General features: G+C 41.3%; 2 non-coding genes across 2 annotated transcripts; one reads left to right on the forward strand and one right to left on the reverse strand.

The window, feature by feature from the left end:
* The first annotated feature begins 565 nt into the window (after positions 1-565).
* On the forward strand, positions 566-669 carry LOC130978867 (small nucleolar RNA R71). The gene has a single exon (XR_009086476.1). It is a non-coding gene; the product is annotated as a small nucleolar RNA R71 (small nucleolar RNA).
* A 17,149-nt stretch (positions 670-17,818) lies between these two features.
* On the reverse strand, positions 17,819-17,926 carry LOC130977287 (small nucleolar RNA R71). Its single transcript, XR_009084986.1, has one exon. It is a non-coding gene; the product is annotated as a small nucleolar RNA R71 (small nucleolar RNA).
* Between the last annotated feature and the right edge of the window lie 456 nt (positions 17,927-18,382).

An 18,382-nucleotide genomic window follows, 5' to 3' on the forward strand; every position in this document is an offset into this window, starting at 1 on the left:
CTTAGAATTCTCTGTCTATTGCTGAGAAGATGATGGAAAAGGCTTGCCATTGCTAAACCTGTTTCTTCCACCATTATTGTTATTGAAACCTTGTTGAGGTCTCTCTTGATTCTTCCATGAGAAATTTGGGTGATTTCTCCATGAAGAATTATAGGTGTTTCCATAGGGTTCTCCTAGGTAATTCACCTCTTCCATTGAAGGGTTCTCAGGATCATAAGCTTCTTCTTCAGATGAAGCATCCTTAGTACTGCTTGGTGCATTTTGCATTCCAGACAGACTTTGAGAAATCAAATTGACTTGTTGAGTCAATATCTTGTTCTGAGCCAGAATGGCATTCAGAGTATCAATCTCAAGAACTCCATTCTTCTGACTTGTCCCATTGTTCACAGGATTCCTTTCAGAAGTGTACATGAATTGGTTATTTGCAACCATTTCAATTAGCTCTTGAGCTTCTGTAGGCGTCTTCTTCAGATGAAGAGATCCTCCAGCAGAGCTATCCAAAGACATCTTGGATAGTTCAGAGAGACCATCATAGAAAATACCTATGATGCTCCATTCAGAAAGCATGTCAGATGGACATTTTCTGATTAATTGTTTGTATCTTTCCCAAGCTTCATAGAGGGATTCTCCATCCTTCTGTCTGAAGGTTTGGACCTCCACTCTAAGCTTACTCAATTTTTGAGGTGGAAAGAACTTTGCCAAGAAGGCATTGACTAGCTTTTCCCATGAGTCCAGGCTTTCTTTAGGTTGTGAGTCCAACCATGTCCTAGCTCTGTCTCTTACAGCAAAAGGGAATAGCATAAGTCTGTAGACTTCAGGGTCAACCCCATTAGTCTTGACAGTGTCACAGATTTGCAAGAATTCAGCTAAGAACTGATGAGGATCTTCCAATGGAAGTCCATGGAACTTGCAATTCTGTTGCATTAGAGAAACTAATTGAGGCTTAAGCTCAAAGTTGTTTGCTCCAATGGCAGGGATAGAGATGCTTCTCCCATAGAAGTCGGGAGTAGGTGCAGTAAAGTCACCCAGCACCTTCCTTGCATTGTTGTTGTTTTCGGCTGCCATGGGTTCTTCTTCTTTGAAGATTTCTGTTAGGTCCTCTACAGAGAGTTGTGCTTTAGCTTCTCTTAGTCTTCGCTTCAAGGTCCTTTCAGGTTCAGGGTCAGCTTCAACAAGAATGCCTTTGTCTTTGTTCCTGCTCATATGAAAGAGAAAAGAACAAGAAAGTATGGAATCCTCTATGTCACAGTATAGAGATTCCTTGAGGTGTCAGAGGAAAAGAAAAATAGAAGACAGAGGTAAAGAATTCGAACTTATCAAGAAAGATGGAGTTCGAATTGTGCATTGAGGAATAGTGTTAGTCCATAAATAGAAGGATGTGGGAAGAGGGAAGGTGGTTTTCGAAAATTAAGTAAAAGAATTTGAAAATATTTTGAAAAACATTAATTAATTTTCGAAAATAAGAGTGGGAAAGAAATCAAGTAATTTTTGAAAAAGATTTTGAAATTAGAAGTCAAAAAGATTTGATTGAAAACTATTTTGAAAAAGATGAGGTTAAGAAGATATGATTGGTTTTTTTTTTAAAAAAAATATGTGATTGAGAAGATATGATTTGAAAGCAATTTTAAAAAAAAAGATTTGATTTTAAAAATTAATGACTTGCCTAACAAGAAAAGATATGATTCAAACATTAAACCTTTCTCAACAGAAAAGGCAACATACTTAAAATGTTCAATCAAATCATTAATTGTTAGCAAGTATCTTTGAAAAAGGAAAGAAATTGATTTTGAAAACATTTGATTGAAAAGATTTGATGTGAAAAAGATTTGATTTTGAAAAACTTTTGAAAACTTGAAAGAAAATTGATTTGAAAACAAAATCCTCCCCCTTGTGCCATCCTGGCGTTAAACGCCCAGAATGGTGCACATTCTAGCGTTTAACGCCCAATGCACTACCTTTTTGGGCATTAAACGCCCAACCAGGCACCCTGGCTGACGTTTAAACGCCAGTCTGTCCTTCTTCACTGGGCGTTTTGAATGCCCAGCTTTTTCTGTGTAATTCCTCTGCTGCATGTTCTGAATCTTCAGTTCCCTGTACTATTGACTTGAAAATAGAACCAAGATCAATTAAACAATGCATGCAAGACACCAAACTTAAAATCAGACACTAGACTCAAACAAGAAACATAAAATATTTTTGGTTTTTATGATTTTTATAAAAATTTTTGTGCTTTTTCGAAAATTATATCGAAATAGAAAATAAAGGTTTCAGAATTCTCAATTTGGATTCCAGGAATCATTGCACTGTTAGTCTAAGACTCCGGTCCAGAAATTAGACATGGCTTCACAGCCAGCCAAGCTTTCAAAGAAAGCTTCGGTCCAAAACACTAGACATGGCCAATGGCCAGCCAAGCCTTAGCAGATCATTGCTCCAATAGCAGGATTGATAGAAATCAACAAGCTATTGTGATGATCAGTTAAAACCTCAGTCCAATAAGATTAGACATGGCTTTTCAGCCAGCCAGATTTCAACAGATCATCATGAAACACTAGAATTCATTCTTAAGAATTCAGAAGAAAAATACCTAATCTAAGCAACAAGATGAACCGTCAGTTGTCCATACACAAAACAATCCCCGGCAACGGCACCAAAAACTTGGTGTTGTTGCCGAATCAAAACATGGCACTGTTATTGCAGGGAACAAATGCGAAACTGTAGTTAGGACATTTAATTCCCCGGCAACGGCGCCAAAAACTTGGTGCACGAAATTGTGATCATCAATGGCGCCAAAAACTTGGTGGGCTCATTGCAATCTCAACTCTCTATCACAACTCCGCACAACTAACCAGCAAGTGCACTGGGTCGTCCAAGTAATAAACCTTACGCGAGTAAGGGTCGATCCCACGGAGATTGTTGGTATGAAGCAAGCTATGGTCACCTTGTAAATCTTAGTCAGGCAGACTCAAATGGGTATAGATGATATATGAATAAAACATAAAGATAAAGATAGAGATACTTATGTATATCATTGGTGAGAGCTTCAGATAAGTGTATGAAGATGCTTTCCCTTCCGTCTCTCTACTTTCCTACTGTCTTCATCCAATCCTTCTTACTCCTTTCCATGGCAAGCTTATGCAAGGGTTTCACCGTTGTCAGTGGCTACCTCCCATCCTCTCAGTGGAAATGTTCAACGCACCCTGTCACGGCACGGCTATTCAGCTGTCGGTTCTCGGTCAGGCCGGAATAGAATCCAGTGATTCTTTTGCGTCTGTCACTAACGCCCCGCCTGCTAGGAGTTTGAAGCACGTCACAGTCATTCAATCATTGAATCCTACTCAGAATACCACAGACAAGGTTAGACCTTCCGGATTCTCTTGAATGCCGCCATCAGTTCTTGCCTATACCACGAAGACTCTGATCTCACGGAATGGCTGGCTCGTTTGTCAGGCGAGCACTCGGTTGTCAGGCGATCAACCATGCATCGTGTATCAGGAACCCAAGAGATATTCACTAGAGCCTCATATGCTTGTAGAACAAGAGTGGTTGTCAGTCACTTTGTTCATGAGTGAGAATGATGATGAGTGTCACGGATCATCACATTCATCAAGTTGAAGAACAAGTGATATCTTGGACAAAGAACAAGCGGAATTGAATAGAAGAACAATAGTAATTGCATTAATACTCGAGGTACAGCAGAGCTCCACACCTTAATCTATGGTGTGTAGAAACTCCACCGTTGAAAATACATAAGAACAAGGTCTAGGCATGGCCGTGAGGCCAGCCTCCCAAATGATCTAAGAACTAGATGTCCGAAGATTAGAAGATTAAAATACAATAGTAAAAGGTCCTATATATAGAAAACTAGTAGCCTAGGGTGTACAGAGATGAGTAAATGACATAAAAATCCACTTCCGGGCCCACTTGGTGTGTGCTTGGGCTGAGCAATGAAGCATTTTCGTGTAGAGACTCTTCTTGGAGTTAAACGCCAGCTTTTATGCCAGTTTGGGCGTTTAACTCCCATTTAGGTGCCAGTTCCGGCGTTTAACGCTGGGAAATCTGAAGGTGACTTTGAACGCCGGTTTGGGCCATCAAATCTTGGGAAAAGTATGGACTATCATATATTGCTGGAAAGCCCAGGATGTCTACTTTCCAACGCCGTTGAGAGCGCGCCAATTGGGCTTCTGTAGCTCCAGAAAATCCACTTCGAGTGCAAAGAGGTCAGAATCCAACAGCATCTGCAGTCCTTTTCAGTCTCTGGATCAGATTTTTGCTCAGGTCCCTCAATTTCAGCCAGAAAATACCTGAAATCACAGAAAAACACACAAACTCATAGTAAAGTCCAGAAAAGTGAATTTTAACTAAAAACTAATAAAAATATACTAAAAACTCAACTAAATATACTAAAAACATACTAAAAACAATGCCAAAAAGCGTACAAATTATCCGCTCATCAAGAATCTAAGAGATATGCGCCCGGCCTAAGGTAGAACGGAAGTGGTTGTCAGTCACGCGCGTTCATAGGTGAGAATGATGATGAGTGTCACGGATCATCACATTCATCAAGTTGAAGTGTAACGTATATCTTGGAATAAGAATAAAAGAGAATTGAATAGAAAATAATAGTAATTGTATTGAAACTTGAGGTACAGCAGAGCTCCACACCCTTAATCTATGGTGTGTAGAAACTCCACCGTTGAAAATACATAAGTGAAAGGTTCAGGCATGGCCAAATGGCCAGCCCCCAAAACATGATCAATGGCCTCCTAAGATGAAGAATAAAACAAAACTGAGACCAAAGATGAAACGTGGTCAAAAGACGACTAATACACTAGTAAAAAGTCTTATTTATTCTAAACTAGCTACTAGGGTTTACAGAGGTAAGTAATTGATGCATAAATTCACTTCCGGGGCCCACTTGGTGTGTGTTTGGACTGAGCTTGATCTATCCACGAGCTGAGGCTTCCTTTGGAGTTGAACGCCGAGTTATAGCGTGTTTCTGGCATTCAACTCCGGGTTGTGACGTGTTTCTGGCGTTTGACTCCAGACAGCAGCATGTACTTGGCGTTGAGTGCCACTTTACGTCATCAATTCCCGAATAAAGTATGGACTATTATATATTGCTGGAAATATCTGGATGTCTACTTTCCAACGCCGTTGAGAGCGCGCCATTTGGAGTTCTGTAGCTCTAGAAAATCCATTTTGAGTGCAGGGAGGTCAGATTCCAACAGCATCAGTAGTCCTTTTGTCAGCCTTTTTCAGAGTTTTGCTCAAGTCCCTCAATTTCAGCCAGAAATTACCTGAAATCACAGAAAAACACACAAACTCATAGTAAAGTCCAGAAATGTGAATTTAACATAAAAACTAATGAAAACATCCCTAAAAGTAGCTTGATCTTACTAAAAACTACCTAAAAACAATGCCAAAAAGCGTATAAATTATCCGCTCATCAGCAGCAGGGGAGGGAACTTCTCAGGTTTCGTCTAAGCCTTTGGTTACAAGTTCTCTTGGGCCGAGGAAGGTTATCCCCACTCCTCGAGTTCGTTTGATTGATCCTTCTACTGGTACTTCCTCTCCTTCTGCCGCTCCTCCTCCAAAAAGACCTCGGACTGTCGAGCCGTTTAATCTTGGTGCTCCTGACTTTGATGCTGTTGGGTTTGTAGATCAATAGATTGCTCTCTATGGTGTCATGCCTACCGATGATGTATCCATTCTTCGTCATTTGGATTTTATTACTCAGAGTGGTATTACACTGGCACACATGGGAGCGGCTTTATACCAAACTGCTCAAGATCTTCCTATCCATGCTACCAAGGCTTTTATGGAGGAGGCAAAATCAGAGTTTGACCGAATTAAGGGTTTGAAGGAGGAGCTCGAGGTGAAAGTGGCCGAGCTGGAGAAGGAGCTAAAGGGGGAAAAGGCCCAGGCCGTTGGTCTGGCGGCTACCGCGCAACTGGCCGAGGATACGGCGTTAAAACATAAGGATAGCTATAGTTACTACTTATAGAGAGATGATGGAGCTCAGGAGTAGGTTGGAATCTGTTCAGGCTTATTACACCGAACTTCAAGGTCATCTTGTAGGTAGTGTTACTGCGGCTTATGAGAATCTGAAAGAGCAATTTCGAGTTCTTGCGCCAGATCTCGACCTTTCCCTTATTAGCCTAGACAATATTGTTAAGGATGGTAAGATTGTCCCTGACGATCCCGATGATGATTATGATGATCGTCCTTCACTGCCTGCTACCAAGACTTCTGCTATGCCAATTTATCCGACTTCTACTGCTGGGATTAATCGTCCAGAAGGGGAACTGGATTGCCAAGTCTTGAACCGAGATGATGGGACGATAGATGTGGTGCCTCTTCAGACTCGTCCTCCTTTACCCCGAGTTGATGCTGCTGAGAAGTCTTGATGTTGACTGAGTTTTCTCCCTTTTTAATGTAGATAACCTGGCTTGTGGGCTTTTGAACTCTTTATCTTGTAACTGGTGTTTTGGTGACTGTTGATACTTTTTTTTTGTTGCTTGTTTAACAAATTTATTTTGAAAAACAAAGTAGTTTTCGAGCTTCCGGGGCTGATCTTGATGGCCTCTGGAGCTTGCTATTATCATAACTTAGTAGTTTTTATATCATGTCTGCTAGCACTCATCTTGGTACCTTCGTAGGCTGGGATTTTGTCCGACATGATCAGCTTGATTATTTGGCTTGGTTTTGTTTGTAATCCTCCTTTTTGGACCTCGTTTAGATCTCTTTTTGGGGATTATTTTGGTAATTTTTGTGTCCTGGGCCTGACTTCATCATGTCGGGTCCTGTCGAGTTTGCTTGGTAATCCTCTTTCTTGGACCTTGTTTAGGTCTCTTTTGGGGATTACCTTTTGTCGCTTTACGTATTTCTGGGCCGATTTCGTCACGTCGGGCCCCGTCGAGTTACTTGATGATCCTCTTTCTTGGACCTTGTTCAGGTCTCTTTCAAGGATTATCTTTGTAACTTATCTTTCTGGGCCGACTTTGTCAGGTCGGGCCCTGTCGAGTTTTCTTGGTAATCCTCTTTCTTGGACCTTGTTCAGGTCTCTTTTGGGGATTATCTTTTGTAGCTTTACATCTTTCTGGGCCGACTTTGTCACGTCAGGCCCTGTCGAGTTACTTGATAGTCTTCTTTCTTGGACCTTGTTTCAGATCTCTTTTAGGGATTATCTTTTGTAACTTTTCTTTTCGGGCCGACTTTGTCACGTCGGGCCCTGTCGAGTTACTTGATAATCCTCTTTCTTGGACCTTGTTTCAGATCTCTTTCAGGGATTATCTTTTGTAACTTATCTTTCCGGGCCAACTTTGTCACGTCGGGCCCTGTCGAGTTACTTGATAATCCTCTTTCTTGGACCTTGTTTCAGATCTCTTTCAGGGATTACCTTTTGTAACTTATCTTTTCGAACCGACTTTGTCACGTTGGGCCCTGTCGAGTTACTCGATAATCCTCTTTCTTGGACCTTGTTCAGATCTCTTTCAGGGATTATCTTTTGTAACTTTTTTGTAGGAGTCCGACTTCCTCATGTCGGGCTCTTCGAAGTTATAGTAATCCTCTTTTATAGGCTTGGCCAGACCTCTTTCCAGGGCTTTACTTATAACTTGAGTTGTTGTGGCTGGTCCGACCTTTGTGCTGGCCAGTCTTTAAGTTATTTTATAGCAATCCATTTTATTAGGACCTCGTCAGGTCCTTTCTATGGATCACTTTCTATAACTTTTTGCATTATTCTATTTTCATCTTTGCCGATTTTGTAGATTTTGGGTTTTTAACCCTCATTTTTATCGTGATCGCGTAGTGAATTCGGTTTTCACTTTTTGTCGATCTGTAGCTTTATAATCGGGCGATGAATGTTTTCAGAATAATACGACTTGAACGTTTGTAGAGAATCTGAAAAAAATTTATTAAGAAAGAATGCAAATATACATGAGGAGTTAATTTCCTAAATCGGGTGATTTGTAAGTCTTGGTGGGGCGCCTCGTTAAAAAACCTTTTTTTAGGAAAAAGAGTGTGCCTTGTCCAAGATCTTTTATCACCCCTAGCTATAGTACCTTCTTAGGTTGCAGGCGTGCCATGACCTAGGAAGCTCTCGCCCGTCGAGTTCGGAAAGCTTGTAATAGCCCTTTCCCAGCACTTCTATGACTTGGTAGGGTCCTTTCCAGTTTGCTGCCAGCTTTCCTTCTCCCGGTCGAGTTGTTCCGATGTCATTTCGTATTAGGATGAGGTCATCCTCAGTGAAGGTCCGTTGTATTACCTTTTGGTTATACCTGGAGGCCATTCGTCGTTTTAGCGCCTCTTCCCTTATCCGAGCTCTTTCTCGGATTTCCGGAAGTAAGTCGAGCTCTTCCCTTTAAAGTTGGTGATTGGCTTTCTCGCTAAAGTGGATCACTCTGGGTGACCCTTCTTTGACCTCCACTGGGATCATCGCCTCCATTCCATATGCTAATCGGAAGAGTGATTCCTTTGTGGTGGAATGTGGCGTTGTTCGATATGCCCATAGAACCTGTGGAAGTTCTTCAGCCCAGGCTCCCTTTGCATCCTGTAATCTCTGTTTTAACCCTGCTAATATAACTTTGTTAGCAGCTTCAGCTTGCCCATTGGCTTGGGGGTGCTCAACGGATGTGAATTGCTATTTTATATTGAGGTCGGCCGCTAGTTTTCTGAAGCCTGCGTCTGTGAACTGGTACCAATATCTGTAGTGATGGAGTATGGAACTCCAAACCTTGTGACAATATTTCTATATAGGAATTTCCGACTTCTTTGAGCTGTGGCATTGGCTAGGGGTTCTGCCTCGATCTATTTTGTGAAGTAGTCTATTCCTACTATGAGGAATTTGACTTGTCCTGATCCTTGAGGAAAAGGTCCGAGGAGATCGAGTCCCCATTTTGCGAATGGCCAAGGTGAGGTTATGCTGATAAGTTCCTCTGGCGGAGCGGTGTGGGAGTTGGCATGCTTCTGACATGGTGAACATGTCCTTACAAATTCTGTGGCTTCTTTTTGTAGAGTTGGCCAATAAAATCCTGCCCGAAGTACTTTTTTGGCGAGTGCCTGCGCTCCGAGGTGATTGCCACAAATGCCACTCTGTACTTCTTCTAGGACATCTTTAGTGTTGGAAGTCGGCACGCATTTTAGCAATGGTGTTGAAATTTCTCTTTTGCTTAAAGTATTATTTATGATGGTGTAGTATTGTGCTTCCCGTTTTAACCTCTTTGCCTCTTTCTCATCTGTAGGGAGGGCTTTTGTTGTGAGGTAATTAATTATGGGGGTCATCCATCCCTGATCGCGACCTGTTATGGCTAGGACCTTTTCTTTTTTTGAGATTGATGGATTCTGTAGAATTTCTTGGATAAGGCTTCTATCGTTGCCTCCTGGTTTGGTGCTGGCTAGTTTTGAGAGTGCATCGGCCCGGGCATTCTATTCTCGAGGTATGTGTCGAATCTCATACTCTCTGAGTTGTATGAGTTATTCCCTGGTTTTGTCCAGGTACTTTTTCATAGTGGGATCTTTGGCTTGGTAGCTTCCTGTTATTTGTGAAGTGACTACCTATGAGTTGCTGAAGATGATAAGTTTTTGAGCTCCAACCTCCCTAGCCAGCTTCAAACCAGCTAGTAGTGCCTCATATTCCACTTGATTGTTTGAGGCAGGGAACCCAAATTTGAGGGAGAGTTCGATTTGGGTTCCCTGGTTGCTCTCAATTATTACGCCCGCGCCACTTCCCATTTTATTTGGGGAATCATCCACATATAGATTTCATTCTGTGGGGATTTCCAGTGTGTCCATGAATTCCGCAATGAAGTCGGCCAGATATTGGGATTTGATGGCCGTCCGAGCTTCATATTGAAGGTCGAATTCGGATAAATCGACTGCCCATTGCAAGATTTTGCCTGCCAAGTCTGTTTTCTGTAAGATTCCTTTTATGGGCTGGTTGGTCCAAACTTTAATGGTGTGAGACTGGAAATATGGGCGAAGTCGTCGAGATGTTATTATGAGAGCGTAGGCGAACTTTTCTATTTTCTGGTAGTTCAGCTTGGATCCTTGTAATGCTTTGCTGATAAAGTATACGGGTTGTTGCCCACTGTTGTCTTCTCGGACCAGTGCTGAGGCTATTGCCCGATTATCCACTGCGAGGTACAAGATGAGTGGTTCTCCTTCCTGTGGCCGACTTAATATAGGTGGTCGTCCCAGAAATTTTTTGAAGTCTTGGAAGGCTTGCTCGCATTCAGCTATCCATTCAAACTCTTTTCCCTTTCTTAGAGTGGCGTAGAAGGGGAGACATCTTATTGCTGATCCAGTCAGGAATCTGGACAAGGCTGCCAACCACCCGTTGAGTTGTTGTACCTCTTTGATAAAAGTCGGACTTTTCATGTCGAGTACGGCCCTGCACTTATCCGGGTTTGCCTCGATTTCCCTCTGTGTAATCATAAAACCCAAGAATTTACCAGCTTCTACTGCGAAGGTACATTTTGCGGGATTGAGTCCCATGCTGTGTCGTCTTATAGTGTTGAATACTTGCGTCAGGTCGGATAATAACATCTCTTCATTTTGCGTCTTCACTAGCATGTCGTCTACGTAGACCTCCATGATCTTTCCGATGTGATCCGAAAAAACTTTGTTCATTAATCTTTGGTAAGTGGCTCCCGCATTTTTAAGACCGAAGGGCATAACAATGTAGCAGTAATTTGCCTTTGGGTTTAAAAATGAGGTTTTTTCTTGGTCGGGTGGGTACATTGGGATTTAGTTATATCCTTAGTATGCATCCATGAAGGAGAGGTATTTATATCCGGAGGAGGCATCTACCAGAGCGTTGATGTTCGGGAGCGGATAAGGATCTTTCGGGCAGACTTTGTTGAGATCGGTATAGTCAGTGCACATTCTCCACTTTCCGTTTGACTTTTTGACCAATACGACATTAGCATGCCATAGCGGGTATTTGACTTCTATTATGAAACCTGCCTCCAGTAGAGCTCGTACATGTTCTTCCACAGCTTGAGAGTGTTTTGGTCCTAGCTTTCTACGCCTTTGTTGCACCGACCGAGATCCTGGATAGACTGCTAGCTTGTGGCACATTAGTTTAGGATCTATGCCTGGCATATCTGCGGCCTTCCATGCAAAGAGGTCGGCGTTGTCTCGTAAAAATTGTATGAGTGTTTCTTTTATGTCTCCTTTTAAGAGTGTGCCGATATTGGTTGTTTGGTCGGGGATATCCCCGATCTGGATTTTCTCTATTTCTCCTCCAGGTTGTGGGCGGAGCTCTTCCCGTCTCTGAACTCCACCGAGCTCAATTGTGTGGAATTCTTCTCCTCTGCCTCTGAGGTTTAGACTTTCGTTGTAATAGCGACGCGCCATCTTCTGATCTGTCTTTATCGTGGCTATTCCTCCTGTAGTTGGAAACTTTATGCATAGATGTGGAGTCGAGACTATTGCACCGAGCTGATTTAACGTTGTCCGACCTATTAGGGCATTGTAAGTGGAACTTACGTCGACTACGATGTAATCTATTTTGAGTGTTCTTGACTGACTTCCTTTTCTGAAAGTTGTGTGGAGCGAGATGTATCCCATCGGTTGAACTGGGGTATCTCCTAGCCCGAACAGGCTGTCGAAAGCAGTTTTAAATAAGATATCGGCAGAGCTCTCTTGGTCTATCAACGTGTGGTAAAGATTTGCGTTTGCCAATATAATAGTGATGACCATGGGATCGTCGTGCCCTAATGCGACGCCGGATGCGTCTTCCTTGGTAAAAGTGATCGCCAGGATGTCGGGTGCTTCCTTCTTTTCTGCGACGTGATATACGTCTTTGAGATGTCTTTTGCGAGATGATTTGGAGATTCCTCCCCCGGCGAATCCGCCGTGTATCATGTGGACATGTCTTTCTGGCGTTCGAGATGATCGCGCGGTTGGTTCGACATCTTCTGCTCTTCTTCTTTTTCTTTGTTCATCATCATGGGTGGCTAGATATCGATCTAGCTTTCCTTCTCGTACGAGCTTTTTTTATGACATTTTTTAAGTTAAAACACTCATTGGTGGAGTGCCCGCGGATCCGATGGTATTCAAAATATTCAGCCCAGTTTCCTCCTTCTTTTTTGCCTTTGAGAGGTCGAGCTGGTGGTATTTTTTCCGTGTTGCAAACTTCTCTATATACATCCACAAGTGATACCCGAAGAGGGGTGTAATTGTGGTATTTTTTAATTTTCTCTCCATGTCGATCTTCCTTCTTTTTGGAATCTTTGTCTTTGTCCCGGGGGGTGAACCCGGCCTTCGAGGTCTCCCCTAATCGGGAGTTTTCTTCCATGTTGATGTATTTTTCCGCTTGTTCCTGCACCTCGTTCAGAGATGTGGGGTATTTCTTTTATATAGATTGACTAAAGGGCCCTTCTCGCAAGCCATTAATGAGGCCCATAATAGCGGCTTCTTGATGAGTGGATAATTTATACGCTTTTTGGCATTGTTTTTAGTACGTTTTTAGTATGTTTTAGTTAGTTTTTAGTATATTTTTATTAGTTTTTAGTTAAAATTCACTTTTCTGGACTTTACTATGAGTTTGTGTGTTTTTCTGTGATTTCAGGTATTTTCTGGCTGAAATTGAGGGACCTGAGCAAAAATCTGATTTAGAGACTGAAAAGGACTGCAGATGCTGTTGGATTCTGACCTCCCTGCACTCGAATGGATTTTCTGGAGCTACAGAAACCCAATTGGTGCGCTCTCAACGGCGTTGGAAAGTAGACATCCTGGGCTTTCCAGCAATGTATAATAGTCCATACTTTTCCCGAGATTTGATGGCCCAAACCGGCGTTTCAAATCAGCTCAAAACTGCCCGGCGTTAAATGCCGGAACTGGCACAAGAATGGGAGTTAAATGCCCAAACTGGCACAAAAGCTGGCGTTTAACTCCAAGAAAAGTCTCTACACGAAAATGCTTCAATGCTCAGCCCAAGCACACACCAAGTGGGCCCGGAAGTGGATTTTTATGTCATTTACTCATTTCTGTAAACCCTAGGCTACTAGTTCTCTACAAATAGGACCTTTTACTATTGTATTTTCATCTTTAGATCTTTGAATCTTTGGATCCTTGATCATTTGGAGTCTTTTGATCATGTTTTGGGAGACTGGCCATTTGGCCATGCCTAGACCTTGTTCTTATGTATTTTCAACGGTGGAGTTTCTACACACCATAGATTAAGGTGTGGAGCTCTGCTATACCTCGAGTATTAATGCAATTACTATTGTTCTTCTATTCAATTCGGCTTGTTCTTATTCTAAGATATTCATTTGTACCCAAGAACATGATGAATGTGATGATTATGTGACGCTCATCATCATTCTCACTTATGAACGCGTGCCTGACAACCACTCCCGTTCTACAAGCAAACAAGGCTTGAATGTTTATCTCTTAGATCCCTTAATCGGAATCTTCGTGGTATAAGCTAGAATTGATGATGGCATTCAAGAGAATCCGGAAGGTCTAAACCTTGTCTGTGGTATTCTGAGTAGGATTCAATGATTGAATGACTGTGATGAGCTTCAAACTCCTGAAGGCTGGGCGTTAGTGACAGACGCAAAAGAATCAATGGATTCTATTCCAACCTGATTGAAAACCGACAGATGATTAGCCGTGCCGTGACAGGGTGCGTTGAACATTTTCACTAAGAGGACGGGATTGTAGCCACTGACAATGGTGATGCCCAACATACAACTTGCCATGGAGAGGAATAAGAAGGATTGGAAGAAGACAGTAGGAAAGCAGAGAGACGGAAGGGACAAAGCATCTCCATATGCTTATCTGAAATTCCCACCAATGAATTACATAAGTATCTCTATCTTTATGCTTTATTCATATATCATTCATAACCATTTGAATCCGCCTGACTAAGATTTACAAGGTGACCATAGCTTGCTTCATACCAACAATCTCCGTGGGATCGACCCTTACTCGCGTAAGGTTTATTACTTGGACGACCCAGTGCACTTGCTGGTTAGTTGTGCGAAGTTGTGATAAAGAGTTGAGATTGCAATTGAGCATACCATGTTGATGGCGCCATTGATGATCACAATTTCGTGCACCAAGTTTTTGGCGCCGTTGTCGGGGATTGTTCGAGTTTGGACAACTGACGGTTCATCTTGTTGCTTAGATTAGGTATTTATTTTCAGAGTTCTTAAGAATGAATTCTAGTGTTTCAAGGTGATGTTCTTATCATCACCAAAGCTGATTGATTTTTATCAATTTAGCTCTTGAATGCAATGTCCTGCTGAAGCTTGGCTAGCCATGTCTAATTTCTTTAGACTGAAGCTTTAGACTAACATTGCATGATTCCTGGAATTCTCATTAAGAATTTTGATATCTTTATTTTCTTCTTCCACTTAATTTTCGAAAAATCCAAAAAAAATTACAAAATCATAAAACCAAAAATATTTTATGTTTCTTGTTGAGTCTAGTGTCTCATTTTAAGTTTGGTGTCAATTGCATGTTTCTGTTCTTCTTGCATTCATTCATGTGTCTTAAGTGATCTTCAAGATGTTCTTGATGATTTCATTGCTCTGATCTTTAAATTCTCTTGACTTGAGTGTTTTGTGTTTCTGATGAGCGGATAATTTGTATGCTTTTTGGCATTGTTTTTAGTATGTTTTCAGTATGATCTAGTTAGTTTTTAGTATATTTTTATTAGTTTTTAGTTAAAATTCACTTTTCTGGACTTTACTATGAGTTTGTGTGTTTTTCTGTGATTTCAGGTATTTTCTGGCTGAAATTGAGGGACCTGAGCAAAAATCTGATCCAGAGACTCAAAAGGACTGCAGATGCTGTTGGATTCTGACCTCCCTGCACTCGAAGTGGATTTTCTGGAGCTACAGAAGCCCAATTGGCGCGCTCTCAACGGCGTTGGAAAGTAGACATCCTGGGCTTTCCAGCAATATATAATAGTCCATACTTTGCCCAAGATTTGATGGCCCAAACCGGCGTTCAAAGTCACCTCAAGAAATTCCAGCGTTAAACGCCGGAACTGGCACCTAATTGGGAGTTAAACGCCCAAACTGGCACTAAAGCTGGCGTTTAACTCCAAGGAGAGTCTCTACACGAAAAAGCTTCATTGCTCAGCCCAAGCACACACCAAGTGGGCCCGGAAGTGGATTTTTATGTCATTTACTCATCTATGTACTAGTTTTCTATAAGTAGGACCTTTTACTATTGTATTAGAGAGACTTTGGTAGCTATCTTCGTTTTATGCTATCTTAGACCTTTGGGAGGCTGGCCATTCGGCCATGCCTAGACCTTGTTCTTATGTATTTTCAACGGTGGAGTTTCTACACACCATAGATTAAGGTGTGGAGCTCTGCTGTACCTCGAGTATTAATGCAATTACTATTGTTCTTCCATTCAATTCCGCTTGTTCTTTGCCCAAGATATCACTTGTTCTTCAACTTGATGAAGGTGATGATTGACGCCCATCACCATTCTCACCCATGAACAAAGTGACTGACAACCACTCTTGTTCTACAAGCAACTAAGGCCATAGTGAATATCTCTTGGATTCTTTAATCGGAATCTTCGTGGTATAGGCAGGACCTGATGGCGGCATTCAAGAGAATCCGGAAGGTCTAAACCTTGTCTGTGGTATTCTGAGTAGGATTCAATGATTGAATGACTGTGACGTGCTTCAAACCTATAACCTACTGGGCGTTAGTGACAGACGCAAAAGAGGGATTCTATTCCGGTAGGGGAGGGAACCAAACCGGTGATTGGCAGTACTGTGACAGAGTGCGTGCATTAGCTTTCACTGCGAGGATGGGAGGTAGCTGCTGACAACAGTGAAACCCTACACGAGCTTGCCATGGAAAGGAGTAAGAAGGATTGGATGAAGGCAGTAGGAAAGCAGGGAGACGGAAGGGAAGGCATCTTCATACGCTTGTCTGAAGCTCTTACACCAATGATATACATAAGTATCACTATCTTTATCTTTTATGTTATTTTCGTTCATCATCATATATATTTGAGTTTGCCTGACTAAGATTTACAAGATGACCATAGCTTGCTTCAATGCTAACAATCTCCGTGGGATCGACCCTTACTCACGTAAGGTATTACTTGGACGACCCAGTGCACTTGCTGGTTAGTTGTGCGAAGTTGTGTAATGCCATGGTATTGAGCTACCAAGTTTTTGGAGCCATTACCGGGGATTATGAGAGTTGTGAAAAGTATTGTTCACAATTTCGCGCACCAGTTTCTCATGTGCATTCTCATTTTTTTTAGTGTCAATGGTATACAAACTGCTAAGTTTGGTGTCTTGCATGCATTGTTATTTGATTTTAGCTGCATTTTGATTATTCCTCATTATTAAAAATCCAAAAAAAAATATTTTTAATTTGTGTCTTTTCAAGTCAATAATACAGAGAATTGAAGATTCAGAACATAAAGCAGAGGAATTACACAGAAAAAGCTGGGCGTTCAAAACGCCCAGTGAGGAAGGCAAACTGGCGTTTAAACGCCAGCCAGGGTGCCTGGCTGGGCATTTAACGCCCAAAAGGGTAGTGCTTTGGGCGTTAAACGCCAGAATGTGCACCATTCTGGGCATTTAATGCCAGGATGTCACAAGAGGGAAGATTCTGTTTTCAATTCAAATTTTTTTCAAGTTTTCAACATTTTTCAAAATCAAATCTTTTTCAAATCAAATCTTTTCAATCAAATCTTTTTCAAAATCAATTTCTTTCCATTTTCAAAAATACTTGCTATCAATTAATGATTTGATTCAACATTTCAAGTATGTTGCCTTTTCTGTTGAGAAAGGTTTAATGTTTGAATCATATCTTTTCTTGTTAGCCAAGTCATTAATTTTTAAAATCAAATCTTTTTAATTTGTTTTTCAAATCATATCTTTTCAATCATATCTTTTTAAAACCATAACTTTTCAATCATAACTTTTTAATCATATCTTTTTCAAAATAGTTTTCAAATCATATCTTTTTAATTTCCAATTTCAAAATATTTTTCAAAAATCACTTGATTTCTTTTCTACTCTTGGTTTTCGAAAATCAATTGGTGTTTTTCAAAATGTTTTTAAAATCTTTTACTTAATTTTCGAAAATTTCTTCCCCTCTTCTCACATCCTTCTATTTATGGACTAACACTATTCTTCAATGAACAATTCGAACTCCATCTCTCTTGATAAGTTCAAATTCTTCTACTTATTCCTTCTATTTTTCTTTTCCTCTGACACCTCAAGGAATCTCTATACTATGACATAGAGGATTCCATATTTTCTTGTTTTCTTCTCTTTCATATGAGCAGGAGCAAAGACAAAAGCATTTTTGTTGAGGCTGACCCTGAACCAGAAAGGACCTTGAAGCGAAAGCTAAGAGAAGCTAAGGCACAACTCTCTATAGAGGATCTAACAGAAATCTTCAAAGAAGAAGACATGGCAGCCGAAAACAACAACAATGCCAACAATGCAAGGAAGGTGCTGGGTGACTTTACTGCACCTACTCCCGACTTCTATGGGAGAAGCATCTCTATCCCTGCCATTGAAGCAAACAACTTTGAGCTTAAGCCTCAATTAGTTTCTCTAATGCAACAGAATTGCAAGTTCCATGGACTTCCATTAGAAGATCCTCATCAGTTTTTAGCTGAGTTCTTGCAAATCTGTGACACTGTCAAGACCAATGGGGTTGACCCTGAGGTCTACAGACTTATGCTATTCCCTTTTGCTGTAAGAGACAGAGATAGGATATGGTTGGACTCACAACCTAAAGAAAGCCTGAACTCTTGGGAAAAGCTAGTCAATGCCTTCTTGGCAAAGTTCTTTCCACCTCAAAAATTAAGTAAGCTTAGAGTGGAAGTCTAAACCTTCAGACAGAAGGAAGGTGAATCCCTCTATGAAGCTTGGGAAAGATACAAACAATTGATCAGAAAGTGTCCCTCTGACATGCTTTCTGAATGGAGCATCATAGGTATTTTCTATGATGGTCTCTCTGAACTATCCAAGATGTCATTGGATAGCTCTGCTGGAGGATCTCTTCATCTGAAGAAGACGCCTGCAGAAGCTCAAGAGCTCATTGAAATGGTTGCAAATAACCAATTCATGCACACTTCTGAAAGGAATCCTGTGAACAATGGGACGAATCAGAAGAAATGAGTTCTTGAGATTGATATTCTGAATGCCATACTGGCTCAAAACAAAATATTGACTCAGCAAGTCAATTTGATTTCTCAAAGTCTGTTTGGAATGCAAGCTGCACTAGGCAGTACTAAGGACGCTTCATCTGAAGAAGAAGCTTATGATCCTGAGAACCCTTCAATGGAAGAGGTGAATTACATGGGAGAACCCTATGGAAACACCTATAATTCTTCATGGAGAAATCATCCAAATCTCTCATGGAAGGATCAA

The sequence above is a fragment of the Arachis stenosperma genome, chromosome 4 (genome assembly GCF_014773155.1).
Source record: "Arachis stenosperma cultivar V10309 chromosome 4, arast.V10309.gnm1.PFL2, whole genome shotgun sequence".
NCBI classification, from domain to species: domain Eukaryota; kingdom Viridiplantae; phylum Streptophyta; class Magnoliopsida; order Fabales; family Fabaceae; genus Arachis; species Arachis stenosperma.